The sequence below is a fragment of the Paramisgurnus dabryanus genome, chromosome 14 (assembly GCF_030506205.2).
Source record: "Paramisgurnus dabryanus chromosome 14, PD_genome_1.1, whole genome shotgun sequence".
NCBI lineage: Eukaryota > Metazoa > Chordata > Actinopteri > Cypriniformes > Cobitidae > Paramisgurnus > Paramisgurnus dabryanus.
In genome coordinates, this window is record NC_133350.1 from 3,050,535 (window position 1) to 3,070,946 (window position 20,412).

Genomic DNA, 20,412 nt, shown 5'->3' on the forward strand with positions numbered 1-20,412 from the left:
GCGCTTTTGAAAAGGCGTTTTGAAAACAATGGTTTTTCGGAAAGGGGCGGGGCCATAGAGACTTGGGGTTGGGGGCGTGTCTGAGGGGGCGGCGAGACCTTTCAAACGACACCACCCCCAAGTCTCTACGACATTCCTTGGCCGAGATAGATTTTTTTTTTTTTGGGATGAAATGTTCAAAAAAAGACTTTCTTGAAGATTTGCCTCAATTTCTTTTCTGTGTGAAAATTTGTAAAAAAATGCTGATTTTCAGGGCTCTGTTTGTCGGCCCGAGAAGGTCGTAGACGCTCCATTTCGGATTCCTTAAAAAGCCCCTGGGGAGACCTTTCGAAGGAGCCCGAGTTCGAGGGCGTGGCCTTCTAGGGGGCGGAGCAACGTGCGTTTGAAAAAATAGCCAAATTTCGTATATCTCCGGACCGGAAGGTCATAGGGACATGGGGGTGGGGGCGTTTGAAAGGTGGCGGAAAGCCCTTTCCAACGAGCCCAAGGTCGAGGGCGTGGCACTCTTTGGGGCGGAGCTAGGGGCGTTTAAAAATAAAAGCTCGTTTTTCATATCTCCGGAAGGGAAGGTCCTAGAGACTCGTGGGTGGGGGCGTTTTGAAGGTCTCGGAGAGACCTTTCGAACGACACCAGTCTCGAGTCTCTACGACGTTCCCTCGCCGAGATATGGCTTTCCACTTTTGAAAATTTATGAAAAAGGCTTGTTTTCAGAGCTCGTTTGCTCGGCCCAGGAAGGTCCTAGGGACTCGAATTAGAGTGCTTTGGAAAGGCCCGGAATAGGCCTTTCCAAAGAGCCCAGGTTCGAGGGTGTGGCCCATTCAGGGGCGGAGCTAGGAGCATTTAAATATCAGAAAAATGTGAAAAATCTCAAGTTTAGGGCTCTGTTTCTCGGCCCAGAAAGGTCGTAGAGACTCGAATGAGGGTTCGTTGGAAAGGCCCGCACTAAGAGGGTGTAGCCTAATAAGAGGCGGAGCTACGGTCATTTGAAAATGTAAAAAAAAAGCTTGTACTTATGTTTTTTTTTTTTTTTTGTGAAAAAGGCTAAGGTTTAGTGCTCTTTTCCTCAGCCGAGCAAGGTCGGAGACACTTGAGCTTGGGTTCGTTGGAAAGCCCTGGAACAGTACTTTCCAACAGTGTCAATGGCAAGGGCGTGGCCCTCTTGAAGGCTAAGCTACGGGCATTCAAATTGGGAAAAAAAGGCCGAAATTCATTGCCTGAGACAAAAAAATTCCCGGATTTACTTCAAACTCGCACCGCGCGTAGAGGGTGCCGAGACTAAGACAGGAATGTGTGTACCACGTTCCTAGCTCATTCCTGCGCCGAGATAGAGGCCTGACACTCGCATGTAAATAGTCTGCCAATGGACAAATAATAGGTTCGTGTCAGTTTTTTCCTTTAGAGCCTCAGCGATTTCGACCGCATGACTGCGACACGGACGAAGCACGGATAGCGTCAAAGTCACTTGCGCGCGCGTACGACAACGTGCGGTCAAGAACATGTCGTACGTACGCGCAAGTGACCTCGACGCTCTCCGCGCTTCGTCCGCGTAGCGGTAGTGCGGTCGAAATCAGTGAGGCTCTTAAGGAAAGCAGTGACACTAACCCATTATTTGTCCATTGGCAGACTATTTACACGTGAGTGTCAGGCCTCTATCTCGGCACAGGAACGAGCTAGGATGGTGGGACCCGCGCCAATGCCAACGCGTGGTGCGAGTTTGGTGCAGATCGGGAGAGGTCAAAAATTTGGTCCAAATTTTTGACTAAGTCCCGTCCGTTCTTCAGTATGGGGTCCGAAATTTTGTCACCAGGGACCAAGTTTTCTAGGCGTTTCAGACGACGCTGATTCACCTGGTAATATTTATGTGAGAAGGATTTTTGAGTTCGGACTTAGTGTTTTTTTGTGAAAAAGGTGAAAAAAAGCCTTATTTGGGGCTTTATTTCTCGGTCCAGGAAGGTCGTAGAGACTCGATTGAGGGTTCTTTGGAAAGGCCCTGACGAGACCTTTCCGACGAGCCCTAGTTTGAAGGCGTGACCCTCTCCGGGGCGGAGCTAGAAGCATTCAAATATAGAAATTGTGTGAAAAAGGCAAAAGTTTAGGGCTTTATTCCTCGGCCCAGGAAGGTCCTAGAGACTCGAGTCGTGGTTCTTTGGAAAGGCCTTGACGAGACCTTTCCGACGAACCCAAGGGCGTGACTCACTCAGGGGCGGAGCTAGGGGCATTTGAATAAAATAACTCATATTTTATATCTCCGGAAGGGAAGGTCCTAGAGACTTGAGAGTGGGGGCGTTGTGAAGGGTGCGGCGACGTGGTACGACAGGGTACGCCTTACGTCATTTTTTTGGAACGACATTTTTTACATCCCCGGATTTTGTTCAAACCTGCCTACGCGTGAAGAGGGGGTCGGGCCGCGCGCGGGAACGCGGGTCTCGAAGCGGTGACTGGTTGCGGAGCGGAGATACGGCACTGACACGCATGGCCGGACTTACCATTGGGCTTGAGTGGGCTTGAGCCCAGGGGCCTCGGCCAATAGGGGCCTCCGTGCTTGCTTGCGTTCGTTTGATTTGTTCAGTCGTTTTCATTTTTTATTTTACAGCCTATTGGTTGGTGCAGAATTGTTTGGTGCTGCATTTAATTCGTTAATATATATATATATGTCAGTCATCTTGGTGCTGAATATGACGCGCTGAGTTTACTGCTTTTGAAACCCATAGATGCTAGTACAATAGCGAATACGCGAAATGCGAGTCATGAATGAGCTTTACAGATAATGAGAAAGAGCAACGCGAAAATGAAGCGCTCAGTATAAAAAAGATTACTAGAGTAGCCTATGGTCTTGTAACTCAGTTTTTTTCTTGTTTGTTTGTAATCTTACGTGATACGCCGGTATACGCAGTATATCCACTAGTAATGGTCAAGGATTTCCGTATACCCATTTAAAAAAGCGTGAGGATACTTAACAGTGTGTGACAAACCTTTGACACTTTCATTCATAAATTGACATCTGAATCACTCACCATTCACATGCTGCACTTGCTACTTTGGCGGGTTTAACCTCATATACAGTCGGCTATTTGGTATTTAATGCATTTGACTTCATGCGGCACTGCGCGATCCGATCATCATATGAAATCAAATTATCACGGCGCAAAAGTGATTGTAAAGCAGACGGGTGTTTTCTAGTGGTTCAACAACAGCAAAAAGAATTACATCAGAGTACCGCGAGAGCGATTCGAGAAATCACACAGAGAAGTCTGCTTTCTAATCGCTCTCGTGGTACTTTGACATCACCAAGCGGTCTGCGTAGCGCCAAATGAAATCCAATCTGTTCGCAGTCTGCAGTTCACGCGACAAACAGTTTCTGTGGAGAAATAAATGAGTGAAGCAGAGCTACGAAACATAACAAAATCCGGAGAGTTAACAACGCACATATGATTATGTCAACATTTAAATCATCAGTCCAGTTTATTACTTCATCTGGAGGTGAGGATTCACTAAATTATGGCCATGTTGTTGTCCTGATGGTTTTTGATATAATCCACTAGCTAGCCTAACTTTCCTGTAGTTTCTCTTTCAGCATGTTTGCTAACAGAATCACAGTTTAAACTTCTGAAAAGTGTTCATTTTTATATCTACGTTCATGGTTTTAATGTATTACGTTCATATCAGACGCAAAAATTAATTAATGATCATCTTCTCCACTTTGGTTTTTGGTGTCTAATATTACATGATGGTCTTGTCATAATTATTAAATAACATCCTAAAATCTTTACTTTTTCATTCTTAAACACTGCACCCCTTGTACGCTATTTGCAAAAAAATACACTTGTTGATTATGTTTATAACATTATATGGTGTGTAATAAGGTGAATGTTTATCAAGACTATTATTATTTTCTTAAGCTAAGTCTTACACAATGATTTTAAATGTTGTTATGGGGTATTTTTTAATGTGCATGATTAATTTGGATTTGTGACATCCCTAAAAATACATGATTTAATTTTAGACTGGGCTTATGTTCTGCTTTAGAGATATAGGGGCAGTTTCCTAGTCAGGTCTTATCCTAGTCCCAGACTAAAATGCATGTTTGATCTGTCTTAATTTAAACACATCTTGCACTGATATATCTTAACATTGTCTCAAGACGCACACCAATAATGTTTTTTGTAAGGTTTGTTTGTAAAAACTACTTGAATGCCCTAATAATAACCTATAGCAATAGGCCTAGTGCTGGATTAATCTAAACCCTGTCGGGAAACTTCCCTAAAATATAGTTCTATGATATATTTTTTATTTTAGGTTGTTTACTGTATGTGTGCACTCTCAGAAGATAATTTACACAAGCTGTCACTGGGGTGGTACCCTTTCAAGTAGTACACCTTTGTACCTAAAGAGTGCATGTAATGGGAACAAATGTATATATCTGTACCTAAATAGTAAATATTAGGACCCATTTAAAGGGTACCATCCTAGTGACAGCTTTTGTACCTTTTGTTCTGAGAGTGTAGGGCCCAAAATTTATTCAAGCCCAGGGGCCTCCACCCTGGTAAGTCCTGCCCTGCTGACACGTGTCATCGATTCCATTCAAAAAAAATAATGGGTTCGTGTACATGTCGTACGTGCGCGCAAGTGACCTCGACGCTCCCCGCGCTTCGTCCGTGTCGCGTTAACGCGGTTGAAATCAGTGAGGCTCTAATGGAAAGCAGTGACACTAACCCATTATTTGTCCATTGGCAGACTATTTACACGCACGTGTCAGGGCTCTATCTCGGCACAGGAAAGAGCTAGGAGGGCGAGACCCGCGCACCCGTCTTAGTCTCGGCACGCTCGACGCGTGGTGCGAGTTTGGTGAAGATCGGAGGAGGTCGAAAATTTGGTCAAAAAAACACCAAAGGGGTACGTACCCCTTACGTCATTTTTTTGGACAAAATTTTAAAGTTTGCCGGATTTAGCTCAAACCTCTCACGCGTGACGAGGAGGTCGCGCCGTGCTCGGGAAGGCGTGTTTGGGGGCGTTGAGTCGTTGTGGGGCGGAGCTACGGCCCTGACACGTGTCATCGATTCCATTCAAAAATAAATAGTGGGTTCGTGTAACTGTCGAAATTGCGCGAATGTTACCTTGACGCAATCCGGGCGTCGTCCGCGTCAAATCCGCGCGGTCGAAATCGCAGAGGCCCTTGAGGAAAAAACTGACACGAACCCATTACGCGTCCATTGGCAGACTATTTACATGAGAGTGTCAGGCCTCTATCTCGGCACAGGAACGAGCTAGGAGGGTGGTACCCGCGCACCCGTCTCAGTCTCGGCGAGCTCTACGCGTGGTGCGAATTTGGTGATGATCCGGCAAGGTCAAAATGATCGGTCGGGAATAGACGACCGGGGTACGCCTTAACGTGTTCATCTCGGCGCGCTCTACGCGTGGTGCGAATTTGGTGCAGATCCGCGCAACTAACGGGCAAATGGACAAATAGTGGGTCTGTGGCATGGGGGGGGGGCGGTCAGGTGGGGTCAGGGGGTCGACCCGCGCAACTATCGGGCAAATGGACAAATAGTGGGTACGTGTCATGGGGGGGGTCGGGGGGGGGGGCGGTCAGGTGGGGTCAGGGGGTCGACCCGCGCAACTAACGGGCAAATGGACAAATAGTGGGTACGTGTCATGGGGGGGGTCGGGGGGGGGGGGGGTCAGGTGGGGTCAGGGGGTCGACCCGCGCAATTAACAGGCAAATGGACAAATAGTGGGTACGTGTCATGGGGGGGGGTCGGGGGGGTGGTCAGGAGGGGTCAGGGGGTCAATCCGCGACAATAATGGGCAAATGGACAAATAGTGGGTCCGTGTCATGGGGGGGTCGGGGGGGTGGTCAGGAGGGGTCAGGGGGTCAATCCGCACCAATAATGGGCAAATGGACAGATAGTGGGTCCGTGTCATGGGGGGGGGGGGGTCGGGGGGGCGGTCAGGTCGGGGTCAGAGGTCAATCCGCACAAATAATGGGCAAATGGACAAATAGTGGGTCCGTGGACGTTTGGGGGGGTCTCAGGGGGCGTGTCCGGCCGTAACGGGTAATCGGACAAATAGTGGGTCCGTGGACGGGGCAGAGTGTCCCCCTGGTGGCCGAGCGCCGAACGACGTCAGAAATCCCTAAACCCCGTGGAAAACCAAGTCGGCCATCTTTTGGGGGAGGGGCGCGAAAACTACCCCCTGAGGCGTCCGCTCGTCCGTGAAAAATTTTGGGCGCGCGGCGCGCAGCTGACAGTTACCCCATCCCGCTCGCCTCTATTTTAGTCTACGGATGTACGCTGTCCTAACCTGGTACCCTAAGGCGAGCATGTGACATGCTTGAGTAAACCCTTTAGATTTGTCATTTTGTTCTCATTGTTTGATTCGTGCTTTCTGTTGAGCTAACTGCCTTTTTCCCCACTCCCTCTCTGTCTAGACGTGCTGCTAAACGAGTACAGGAGGCACCAGGAGGGTCCCGAACCGACCCCTAAGCTGAGGGAAAACGTAGGGGGGAAGATATATCGCATTAAGAATTTTTTGTCCTTCATGGCCAAAGGAAGGTCAAAGCTCCACACTCTGACCTTCCTGAACGACATGGAAAGGATCCGGGGGTGAGTATGGTTTGCACATTCCGTTCACGTGACGGGTCTCCCGTGCGTTCTCTTTTCTGACTGTCTGTCTGTCTGTCCGTCTGTCCGCAGGTGGGTGCACAGCCTTAGGAAAAAAGTCATCGTCGACACCACGATAAACCACTACTTAAAAAACGTGGCGCAATTCATAGACTACGTGGTTGACACCCCTCCTGTGACCTGTCGGCTTTCGAAAAAGGCGCTGGTGGGAGTCCGTCGGGAGGTCCGGTCTCTAATTCGAGGGTTGAAGCGGCAGGTCACAGTCCACCAAATGGCGGTGAAGAGGTCGAAGGACGGGCGGCTAATTTCTAAGCAAACCCTGTTCCGGTGCAGGGCATTAGCCAAGGCCGCGATCCCGAGGATTTTCGGTAAGTAACTTAACCTAGACGAACCGTCTTGTGCTTTTGAACATCACCTGAGCATTGCTTTTCTTGTGTGTTTCCACAGACCAGCTGGAGAGAGACTTCTCTCAGAAGACTCAGTTTCTTCTTTACGGATATCTAACCGCCTATCTTGGGTCCATTTATGGTCACAGATGCGGCGTGTACCAGAATTTAACGATAAAAGAGGTGGAGGAAGCCGTCCATTCTGGGGAGGTGTTCCTGATTAACGTGAGTGCTCTGTCCTATAATGTCTCTCTCTCACTCTCTCTCTCTTTATCCGTGTCCTAGAGACTGCTTCATCACATTCTGATTTCTCTGCATCTCCTTCAGGTGAACACGCACAAAACCAACCAGGCCTTTGGACCGGCACAGCTGGCGCTGGTGAAAGAAGAGTATGGGTGGTTTAAGAGGCTGCTGAGCATCAAAGACAAACTGGTGGGCGGGACTGAGGCAGTCTTCTTTTTCTACACCTCCAAAAAGAACCCGTGCAAGAATCTCAACAATTACCTCCAGATGGCGTGGAAGGAGATGGGGCTGACGGGAACCCCCACTTTCACGGACCTCAGGAGCGCCATTGCCACGCACGTAAGTGGAGCGGTCTAGGGAGCTCAATTGGGTCTGATCAGTTTGACGTGTTTCACATCCGTCTTTTCTTTTTTACAGGCAAGGAACTCCCACGGGGCGGACGCGCGGCTGAAAATCTCCAAGTTCATGTGCCACAACACATCAACGGCAGACAAATTCTACGCGGTTAACCTAAACTGCTCTCAGGCTATGGATCACCGCCGCCTTTTCGAGGCGGCATTGGAGGGACCAGACATCTCCCCAGACAAGGTGGTCAGCAAGAAGAGAAAGGCGGCGGACAAAGCTCCTTGTTCTTCCAAGCACAAACGCAGCTCTCCCTGCCGCTCCTCGAGTCCTGGGAGCACCACTACGGACGAGGAGGAGCCTGTTTACCAGGAGTCCGGCGTGTCGTGCCTAGACGAGGACGAGGTGAGTTTCGATCATGTCATGTTCCTATGGCGTTTCATCTCTCTGGCATCGCAAAACATTCTAACTTTTCATTTCTTTACTTTTTCACAGGACTTGGAGGAACCCCAGGACTTGGAGGAACCCCGGCCCACACCAAGGAGAATGCTGCCGAAGAACAAGAGGCCCATGGTGATCCTCACACCGCTAAAGTTCCCTCGCCGGGCCATCCTGACCTCCCCGGTCGGCAGCACCGGGAGCAGCCGCCGTTCGCCCCACACCAAATCGTCCAGCAGCATCAAGGGTCCGTCTTACAGGCGTCGCATAATAAAAACTTTCACACCGCTGGGCGTCGCCAAAGCCACGAAGGCTAAGGCAAAGGTCCAAAAGGCCTTAAAGACTCGAGCCCAAAAAAAAGCCAAGTAACGGTGGTTATTGTTGTGTTTTGAAATTTGTTCAGACATGTTCAGACAGGAACAGTTGTGTTTTTAAAATGTTCAATTGTTCCCGATGTTGCCTAAATGTTCAATGTTCTTGTTTTCTGTTTTTAAACTCTTCAGATGTTCAACTGATGTTGCCTAAATGGTCGATGTTCTCATGTTGTGTTTTTAAATAGAACAATTGAACATCTGAACAATGATGTTTCGTGTTCTTTTTTCATTTGATTCACTTGTAAATAGTTTAATTTGAATCCACTTTATTCTTTTAAATTGCTGTTTGGTAACTTTTGGTTTTAATAAATGATGGCCCGTTCATTTGAACATTCCTCTCATGTGTGATTCCTATCTTTAGATAATTGACCTGGGTTAAAAACTTAAAAACTTCAACTCATCTTTAACTTAATAATTAATTTTCAATGCCAATTCATATTTATTAACATGGTAAATTGTAGAACAATAAACACTATGCCAAAGATAAAGCATTATTCACACTGTGACCTTTAACCTCTATGATCTAAATGGATAAAAGCATCATTAATGTGTGTCATATGTGCTTAATGTGCATGCAGGGCCTGTGTTCACACTGTGTGTCATATGTGCTTAATGTGCATGCAGGGCCTGTGTTGACACTGTGTGTCATATGTGCTTAATGTGCAGACAGGGCCTGTGTTCACACTGTGTGTCATATGTGCTTAATGTGCAGACAGGGCCTGTGTTCACACTGTGTGTCATATGTGGTTAATGTGCAGACAGGGCCTATGAGCACACTGTGACCTTTAACCTCTATGACCTAAAGGGTTTAAAGCATTGTTAAAGTGTGTCATATGTGCACAATGTGCATGCAGGGCCTGTGTTGACACTGTGTGTCATATGTGGTTAATGTGCAGACAGGGCTTGTGAGCACACTGTGACCTTTAACAATGCTTTAAACCCTTTAGGTCATAGAGGTTAAAGTGTGTCATATGTGCACAATGTGCATGCAGGGCCTGTGTTCACACTGTGTGTCATATGTGGTTAATGTGCATGCAGGGCCTGTGTTCACACTGTGTGTCATATGTGCTTAATGTGCATGCAGGGCCTGTGTTGACACTGTGTGTCATATGTGCTTAATGTGCAGACAGGGCCTGTGTTCACACTGTGTGTCATATGTGCTTAATGTGCAGACAGGGCCTGTGTTCACACTGTGTGTCATATGTGCTTAATGTGCAGACAGGGCCTGTGTTCACACTGTGTGTCATATGTGGTTAATGTGCATGCAGGGCCTGTGTTCACACTGTGTGTCATATGTGCTTAATGTGCATGCAGGGCCTGTGTTGACACTGTGTGTCATATGTGCTTAATGTGCAGACAGGGCCTGTGTTCACACTGTGTGTCATATGTGCTTAATGTGCAGACAGGGCCTGTGTTCACACTGTGTGTCATATGTGCTTAATGTGCATGCAGGGCCTGTGTTCACACTGTGTGTCATATGTGGTTAATGTGCATACAAAGCCTGTGTACACAATCTTTGTCATATGTGCATTATAATACTTTTCTAATGTCTTATGTCTAATCATAAAGTACATTACATATATAAACCATATATAAAAATGCATGGTTTTCTGATGCACTAGAGTCCGGAAAGAGTTAAAAGTTTCTCTGAGCAAGATGTTTGTAAATATACTCCCTCTGGCAGACGTAACAGACTTGTGTAGAAGCACATGGTCATTTGAATGCTGCAGTCATGCCACATGTAAGTCTCTTTTAAATCTCTTTCAAATGTAATGTTCTTAGATTATTAATAGTTTGATTTTGCACTAATTATAGTCTTTTTACATTATGTAATGTGGCACATGTAAAAGACACAAGCACATAGTTAATTGTGGATGGCACATGTACATGCATTCACATTTAACACTCTCAGATGTTAATGCATGTGTGTTTGCAGTCTTACTTTTGTATTTTACAGCATCGTTGGCAGGCCTGAATCCATGTTAACTGACTTTGACCTTTGACCTTTGCATTGTACCTATGTGCTTGTGTGTTTTGCAGGTTCTGGTTTTTTTCCATGATTTAATTCACATTTAACACTCTCAGATGTTAAAGCATGTGTGTTTGCAGTCTCACTTTTGTCTTTTACGTCATCTGTGGTAGGCCTTGCATCCATGTGAGCTGACTTTGACCTCTGGCCTTTGCATTGTACCAATGTGCTTGTGTCTTTTGCATGTGCCATCCACATTTAACACTCTCAGATGTTAATGCATGTGTGTTTGCAGTCTTACTTTTGTATTATACAGCATCGTTGGCAGGCCTGAATCCATGTTAACTGACTTTGACCTTTGACCTTTGCATTGTACCTATGTGCTTGTGTCTTTTGCATGTGCCATCCACATTTAACACTCTCAGATGTGGATTTGCAGTCTCACACTTGTTTTTTACATCGTCTGTGGTAGGCCCCGCATCCAGGTGAGCTGACTTTGACCTCTGACCTTTGCATTGTAAGTATATAATTGTGTCTTTTGCATGTGCCATTCAAATTTAACACTCTCAGATGTTAAAGCCTGTGGGTTTGTAGTCTCACGCTTGTCTTTTACGTCGTCTGTGGTAGGCCTGCATCCAGGTGAGCTTACTTTGACCTCTGGCCTTTGCATTGTACCTATGTGCTTGTGTGTTTTGCAGGTTTTATTCACATTTAACACTTTCAGATGTTAATGCATGTGGGTTTGCAGTCTCACCTTTGTATTTTACAGCATCAGTGGCAGGCCTGCATCCATATGAGCTGACTTTGACCTCTGGCCTTTGCATTGTAACTATGTGCTTGTGAGCTGAATTTCACCTTTTAGCTGTGCATTTTTAAGGCAGACGCATCTACACTGTCCTTGTACTGCTTTTACATGCTCAATTGACAATGTCAAGTGATTTCCTTTCTCTTTTGTTTTCTTTACCAGACACCTAAATCTGAGTGCCCTTTGTGCCACAAGCACATAGTAAATTTCAAGCAGCACCTGCAGGTGACACATTATATTAAAAACCTGGAGGAGCGCCAGTTGTGGCAAAAGTTGGCAAGGGGCAGGGTTGTCCTTGGTGGACAAACCTGCCCCTTGTGCAACCACTTTTATAAGTGTTTCGAAGCCCATCTAATGAAACGCCACGAAGATGTGTCCGTAAGTAATTTGTGTTAGACATTTACTTGTTTCATTGAGCACAAAGAATTATTTTTTTCTTTTTCAGAGCGATGAGAAGAACAAAATCATCAAGCAGAAGAAGTGGGAGGTCACCATGAGGGCCTTGGCGGAGCTGGCATCCAGCAAACCTGCCATCCCCATGGTGACCTTGGTGGAGCTGCAGGAAAGTGGAAGTAGGTCCTAGTTTTTTACTGATGTCTTAATGCTGCTCCACAACTCTCCTATCACATGCAATTAAACTGTTCTGTTTCTCTCTTGCTTTTCCAGTTGAGCGAAATGATGCCTCCGCTGCCTCCGCTGCCTCCGCTGCCTCCACCACTCCATCTCCCCCTCCATGTGAAATCCCTGCCACGCCTAATGTCACCTCCCCACCTGCCACCTTTTCCCTCAGCCCCGCAGTCACCTCCCCACCTGCCACCTTTTCCCTCAGCCCCACAATCACCTCCCCACCTGCCAACTTTTCCCTCAGCCCCACAGTCACCTCCCCACCTGCCACCTTTTCCCTCAGCCCCACTGTCACCTCCCCCCCTGCCACCTCAACTAGCCCTGATTTCCCCATGTCTTTCTCCCCCTTCCCTGAATTCCTTCCCACCTTCTCGCCTCCTCCTCCAACCCCCCCCTTAACCCAGACTCTATCAACTTGTCACCATGTGACTATTATATGGAAAGAACCCCCTCCCCTATAACAAGGGAGGAGGCTGAACTAATCGAGGAGCTGTTGGGTAAGTCTTACGTGACAAGTGTAATCTTAGTGAGGGTACAATGTTCCAAAAATTAAACCATTGCTTTGTTTTATTGAAGGAATCCCTTGTGATGTGGGGAAGATTGAGGAGCAACCACGTAGGTGTTCAATTGTGGACTCTTGGTTATGCAACTGAATTCTTCATGCAGCATAAACACAATTTTCTTCTTCCTTTCAGAACAAGACATGGCGACAGAAATAGAGAAAACTTTAGGTTTTAGTTTTTTAGCAGATCTCGAATTTTAATTTAATTTTTTTTTTATCTGTGTTTTTTGATTGTAAATAGTTTTTAATATTGTTATGTTCTTATTTTTATGTTCTTGTTTTATTAATTATTCATTCTTGTTTTAGTGTTAATCTTAATTAAATTTTGTAAATAGTTTTTATATTGTAATAATTTTTATAATCAAATTAAATAAAATGAAATTTTATCAAATTGAATTTTTTTTAAACAAATAAATAAATAAGAGAGTTATTTTTGAAAGCCTTATCACTTAAATGATAGTTCTATGAATGAGACAAGTAATCTGCATATATATAATCTACACACTTTGTAAGCTTTACAGAGACATGCCAAACATGCCTGCTGCATAAAAGTTGAATGAAAGATAATAGTTTTAACATGAGGTTCAAAGTTGAAAACAGTAAAAGTGCTCCCAGATGGTCACCATGCCAGAATCTTAATAGAGCAGTTCACTTAAAAGATGGGGCCCATTGACTTTACCATATTATTTTATTACAATGAAAACAGATAGGCATCATATCAAACTGAAGCTCATTATGTACAATTTCCAAAGATTTAATCACATTAACTTTGTTGTAACTCATGTGAAACTAAGAGAAACAATTAAAATAGTTTTAAACCATACTTTAATCTACACACTTTGTAAGCTTTACATAAAGATGCCAAACATGCCTTCTGCATAAAAATTGAAGCAAAGAAAGTAGTTTTAACTGGAGTTTCAAGGCATCATATCAAACTGAATCTCGTTATTTCCAATTTCCAAAGATTTTATCACTAAAATATTTTAAACCATACTTTAATCTACACACTTTGTAAGCTTTACATAAACATGCCAAACATGCCTGCTGTATAAAAATTAAAGGAAAGAAAATAGTTAAAACAGGAGTTGAAAACAGGAAAAGTCACCTCTCTGCACCTTATCATATAGTGCATTTTTAATCTTATTTCTTTAAAATCTAAAGCTTTTTTATGTGTTTCCTATCAAAATGAAGCTCTTGATCTTCAGTTAACAAATATTTGGTCACATTGCCTTAAAAGTTATGAATTAAAAACTTACAGAAACTGAAACAAAAAATGGTACAAACTATTGTATGAACTGATGACTCAGCATGCCCCTCTTAGCCCTAAATAATGGGCCCTAAAATCTGGGTTGAGTCACCCATGATATCACAAAAAAATGGTACAAAAATTTTTCTACGTTTTTATAACTTTATAAAGGATTACATTTAACTAAATGTGAACAAATATTTGTAAACTGAAGACCAAGAGCTTCATTTTGATAGGAAACACATAAAAAAGCTTTAGATTTTAAAGAAAAAAGATTAAAAATGCACTCCTCCTCATTTGATAAGGTGAAATCTCAAGCTTTTTTAATGTGTTTCCTATCAAAATGAAGCTCTTGATCTTCAGTTTACAAATATTTGTTCACATTTTCTTACATTTAAGTTATAGAAACTGACAAAAAAATGGTACAAACAACTTTTATGATATGATGGGTCACCCATGATTTTAGGGCCATTAGCACATAAGAGGGGCATTCTGAGTCATCAGTTTCAGTGAAATTCTCACCTTGCAGGGGCCTGTGTAATGCTGCAACCTCATTGGCTAGTTTGAATCCAGAAACAGGGTTAAAGAGAGACCATTTGGTCAGTTCATATTATCCTTGTTTACCTGGTTTGTTTTAAACCTCACATTTTGCTCCCAGACAACGAATTTGACTTGGACTTCATTTGACTTCATCTGATACTCTTGAAAAATGGCTGAACAAGCTCAGAAGAAGAGGTGAGACTTGTGTTTGTGTTAACTTTGGCTCAAACTATGAAAGACCTCATAGTCTAAACCCTTTATCTAAACCATTTAGAGAGTATAAACATAACTATTTCAAAGTGCCTTTTAAGTGCCCTAACCATGGTTTTATTGTGTTAAAAGCATAGTAACCATGTTTTTTTGGTGTATTGATTACAAATTAACAAAACCATGGTTTTACTACACTAACCATAGTTTAACTAAAGTTTCTGAAAAACTATTCATAATTTTCGTAAGGGTGAGCTTTATTTTGATTAAAAGAAAAAAAAACAAGTTTTTTATGTTTTTTGTTAACTCAGTAAAAATCTAATGTTAAAAATGTAAAAAGACAGAAAATAATCTATATCATGTATTTTTTTCTTGAAGGTCTGTTGATCGCAACGTTGTGCACTGCTTGCAGTGCCACAAACCCCACGACCATCTCTCTGTTCATCTGGCCAGGGTGTGCATGAAGAACTGCACACCTGAGGAAAGAGCAGCTGAAGTTCAGAGAGCCAAAGCTTCAAGCAGAGAGTGGGTCTGCAACAACAGGAGCTGGGACTTCAACCAGCTCTGTGTGCTCCTGCCTGACAGACGCTCTCGGGTCACCATGGTCAAGGAGCTTCTTAGACGTGGTTTTTTCATCACGAACCAGCCCCGGGACTCTGAGTCTGAGGGTGACCTGGAAGAAGAAGCTGCTGTTGCTGGTCCGTCTGATCTTCCTCAAACGTAAGGGCAATACTTAAATGCTTTAGCTGAAATGCTTTAATTTAAATGCTTTTCTAACTTAGCATTTTTTCAATAACTTTAATTGTCTTGTCTGCTATGCTCCAAACAGCCGGGTCGTTAAAAGGTGGGCTCCTGCCATAACAGACTGCCAGAAGATTTTGCGAGTGGCAAAGTCAGACGTGCTCAGGATCCAGAGGGACGTCCAGGTGGGCAGAGAGCTCTCCAGCACCCACAAGACGCTGTACCGTTACTACTGCGAGGCGCTGTTGGTGTTTGTCCACATGCAGCGTCCACGAGCTGTGGAAGCCTTGACTGTAAGTTCATACATTTTAACTGGTTTACCCTTTAAGCTGTAATAATGGCACACTTATGCATGTGTAAATAACACCTTTTCAATATTTTCCAGGATTCAGAGTGGGTGAACAGGACCGAGCTGGGTGACAGGGTTGTGATTGGCGTACAAAGGGGCACAACCTCAAGTATGCAGATCGCTCTGACCCAAGAAGAGCAAGCTGTAAGTTTTACAACGATCGAACTGTTGATGGCTTATCACCATTGTTTTACATTTAATAACTCATGGTCTTTTTTGTAGTGCTTGGAGCTGTACTTCACCACCATCAGGCCTGAGAGCGTTCAGTCTGAAAAGCTTTGCAAGACCTTCTTTGTCTCGTCGTCCGGCGTGGATGTTCACAGTGTCTCACGGGACATGAATCGGTTCCATAAATTGTAAGTGCCCAACACAGGTCCATGTGCATGTGTGTGATACACTTAAGTGCTTCTTACCTCATAACAGTCACATCACAATTAACATTTACTTTTTTTCCCCTGCAGGTACAAGCTGGCTCCTTTCTCTTCCCAGTGTGTGCGAGGGGCTGTTGAGGCGGCTGCAGAAAAGCTCCCGGTGCAACAACAGGGAGCATTGCAGCATTACCTGGGCCTCAGCGCTGGTGCATTTCAGCCTCAGGATGTCGTCGACGCAGCTCTGCTGCTTGAGTCATTGTCCAGGTATGTCTCTTTATTCAACCAGGGCATAACTCATTACATTTTGCACATGAAATTTAGCAAGATGTCATTCACTTTTTTTTGTATATTATAAACCTTGTATTCCTTACATTTACAGGACTTCCGTGGATGAGACATCTTTGACCGCCAGCGGTACAGCACAGAAGGACTTTATTGAGTTTGTGGCCAGATTTCCTGTTTCCATCGAGGGTCAGCCACCATCCAAGAAGAAGCGGGTCGAATCTGGTTTTCCAGATGACCGCGTTTTTTATGACAAGTGGAGGATCACCCAGAGACAGAGAATATCTGCTGTGTAAGTCTCCGAATCCATCATTAGAGCATTGTCACTAATTAACTCAAAACTATGCCATTAATTTACAGTTACAAGTGACTCGCAAGAGTAACATGTTTTAATTCTGTCTTTCAGCACATTTCACAGTCCGCAAGCCTTCGGCTGCAAAGGTGGCACGGCTTATCACGCAGGAGGGCTGGGAGGTCAACTGTCCTAAGCCAGAGGACATCGAACGGCTGTGGGTGCCACCTTCGAAGGTAGCAGTTGAAGATGACAAGTTCATCCTCAGCTGTGTTTCTCAGCAGACCTGGTCAGGCCTGGCCATCAAAGACTTCGGTGCCAAGCAAGGTTTAGGTACGGAAACCTTTCATTTGTGCAGGACATAATGTAAAATTTCATTTTAGCAGCCATGAACTTCATCAAGACCTGAATTTAAATTATGAACTGTTTGTCTACATGTAGTGTTTATTCATTAACTCAATAAATAAAACTCTTTTTTATAGGAGTCTTGCGACCCGGCAGTTCTCCATGCACGACATTGTCTGTGACTACCATGGCAGGGTCATCTCAGGTGCTGAAGGGAGGGCCAAGATGGAAGGACTGAATGACCAAGCCGGGTACCTGTTTTTCTTCAAGGCTGCCCAGACCTTCCCCTGTGAGTGCCACCCTGCTACAGACACTGTGGGCAGGCGGATTAATCACTCTATGAGGGCGCCTAACCTGAAGCCCTTTCACTGCAGGCTGCGTGTGAATGGAGAGGAAAAGGTATTTTAATCTAATTTATGGCTATGTTCTAAGTGCATGTATGGTGTTGAGTGTATCTTGAAGCTGCCATCACACTAATTTCCTGCAAATTATTAATAAAATATATATATTTCTATATTTCTAAGGACACCATTCTCTTCAGGGCACTGCAGGACATCAGTGTGGGCACAGAGTTGTGTTTCAACTACGGAGTGAAACGGAAGTCCTTCCGTGGAGAGGGCCTGGACCTGGACTGGCTGGATGATTAGGCTTGGTCTTGGTCTTTCAGAGACATGTGTCGTGCACTTCCTCGCCAACACCTGTGCTTAATTTCTTGTACTTCTGTTTATAATTTTTTGGTGTATTTTTGTTTTGCACTTTAAAGAACACAACTGTATTTTATGAAAAGTGTATAAAATGTATTAAAGGAATTCACAAGCTTAAAACTCTCACTTTTTTAATTACTTTAATGTTTAACTTGCTCAGAAGTATTAATAGCCTTAAACCATTCTGTGTGTTTCTTGTATGGTTTGTGTATTTCTGATGCCCACTCTAATAAATCGAATACTTTTTTACTGAAACACAGTTGTTATAAAGTTTAACTAGCAGCAGCTTTAGCAGGGACACTAAAATAGCATAGCAATGGTCTCTCCCTTTGTGTGTGTATATTGGCTATGTTGCCATAGGGGCATAAATGGCAGATGGGCAGTTTAATGGGCTAATGGGCAGAATAGTGGGCTAATGGGCAATGCATAAATTGGCAGTGGGCAAAATAAACTGGCAAAATAAACTGACAGTGGGCAACATAACTTGGGGCCCCAAGGGGGCCAAGCCCAGAGGCCAAAAGTTGTTTTCCTCAATGACATACAAAGCAATTGGGCACCTGGTGGGCCTGCAACACTTTGGCACTTGGCCCTCTGGGTCATTTGGCCCCCAGGGGCCCTCAGAGCCATAAATGGCAGATGGGCAGTTTAATGGGCTAATGGGCAGAAAAGTGGGCAAATGGTCAATGCATAAGTTGGCAGTGGGCAAAATAAACTGTCAGTGGGCAACATAACTTGGGGCCCCAAGGGGGCCAAGCCCAGGGGCCAAGAGATGTTTTCCTCAATGACAGACAAAGTAATTGGGGCACCCAGTGGGCCTGGAGTACTTTGGCACTTGGGGCCCCCAGAGCCTGGGGCCCTCCTTGTCATTTGGCCCCCAGGGGCCCTCAGAGCCATAAATGGCAGATGGGCAGTTTAATGGGCTAATGGGCAGAATAGTGGGCTAATGGGCAATGCATAAATTGGCAGTGGGCAAAATAAACTGACCGTGGGCAACATAACTTGGGGCCCCAAGGGGGCCAAGCCCAGGGGCCAAGAGATGTTTTCCTCAATGACAGACAAAGTAATTGGGGCACCCAGTGGGCCTGGAGTACTTTGGCACTTGGGGCCCCCAGAGCCTGGGGCCCTCCTTGTCATTTGGCCCCCAGGGGCCATCAGAGCCATAAATGACAGATGGGCAGTTTAATGTGCTAATGGGCAAAATAGTGGGCAAATGGTCAATGCATAAGTTGGCTGTGGGTGAAATAAACTGTCAGTGGGCAACATAACTTGGGGCCACCAGGGGCCCTCAGAGCCATAAATGGCAGATGGGCAGTTTAATGGGCTAATGGGCAAAATAGTGGGCAAATGGTCAATGCATAAATTGGAAGTGGGTGAAATAAACTGTCAGTGGGCAACATTACTTGGGGCCCCAAGGGGGCCAAGCCCAGAGGCCAAAAGTTTTTTTCCAAAATGGCAGACAATACTTTGGCACTTGGGGCCTCCAGAGCCTGGGGCCCTCTGGGTCATTTGGCCCCCAGGGGCCCATAGAGGCATAAATGGCAGATGGGCAGTTTAATGTGCTAATGGGCAAAATAGTGGGCAAATGGTCAATGCATAAGTTGGCTGTGGGTGAAATAAACTGTCAGTGGGCAACATAACTTGGGGCCCCCAGGGGCCCTCAGAGCCATAAATGGCAGACGGGCAGTTTAATGGGCTAATGGGCAAAATAGTGGGCAAATGGTCAATGCCTAAATTGGAAATGGGTGAAATAAACTCAGTGGGCAACATTACTTGGGGCCCCAAGGGGGCCAAGCCCAGAGGCCAAAAGTTGTTTTCCTCAATGGCAGACAAAGTAAATGGGCACATAGTAGGCCTGGAATCATTTGGCACTTGGGGCCCCCAGAGCTTGGGGCCCACTGGGTCATTTGGCCTCCAGGGGCCCTCAAGAGCCATAAATGGCAGATGGGCAGTTTAATGGGCTAATGGGCAGAATAGTGGGCAAATGGTCAATGCATAAATTGGCAGTGGGCAAAATAAACTGACAGTGGGCAACATAACTTGGGGCCCCAAGGGGGCCAAGCCCAGGGGCCAAAAGTTGTGTTCCTCAATGACAGACAAAGTAATTGGGGCACCCAGTGGGCTTGGAGTAATTTGGCACTTGGGGCCCCCAGAGCCTGGGGCCCTTCGTGTCATTTGGCCCCCAGGGGCCCTCAAGAGCCATAAATGGCAGATGGGCAGTTTAATGGGCAAAATAGTGGGCTAATGGGCAATGCATAAATTGGCAGTGGGCAAAATAAACTGTCAGTGGGCAACATAACTTGGGGCCCCAAGGGGGCCAAGCCCAGAGGCCAAACATTGTTTTCCTCAATGACAGACAAAACAATTGGGCAGCTGGTGGGCTTGCAACACTTTGGCACTTGGACCTCTGGGTCATTTGGCCCTCAGGGGCCCTCAGAGCCATAAATGGCAGATGGGCAGTTTAATGGGCTAATGGGCAGAAAAGTGGGCAAATGGTCAATGCATAAGTTGGCAGTGGGCAAAATAAACTGTCAGTGGGCAACATAACTTGGGGCCCCAAGGGGGCCAAGCCCAGGGGCCAAGAGATGTTTTCCTCAATGACAGACAAAGTAATTGGGGCACCCAGTGGGCCTGGAGTACTTTGGCACTTGGGGCCCCCAGAGCCTGGGGCCCTCCTTGTCATTTGGCCCCCAGGGGCCCTCAGAGCCATAAATGGCAGATGGGCAGTTTAATGGGCTAATGGGCAGAATAGTGGGCTAATGGCCAATGCATAAATTGGCAGTGGGCAAAATAAACTGACAGTGGGCAACATAACTTGGGGCCCCAAGGGGGCCAAGCCCAGAGGCCAAAAGTTGTTTTCCTCAATGACAGACAAAGCAATTGGGCACCTGGTGGGCTTGCAACACTTTGGCACTTGGCCCTCTGGGTCATTTGGCCCCCAGGGGCCCATAGAGGCATAAATGGCAGATGGGCAG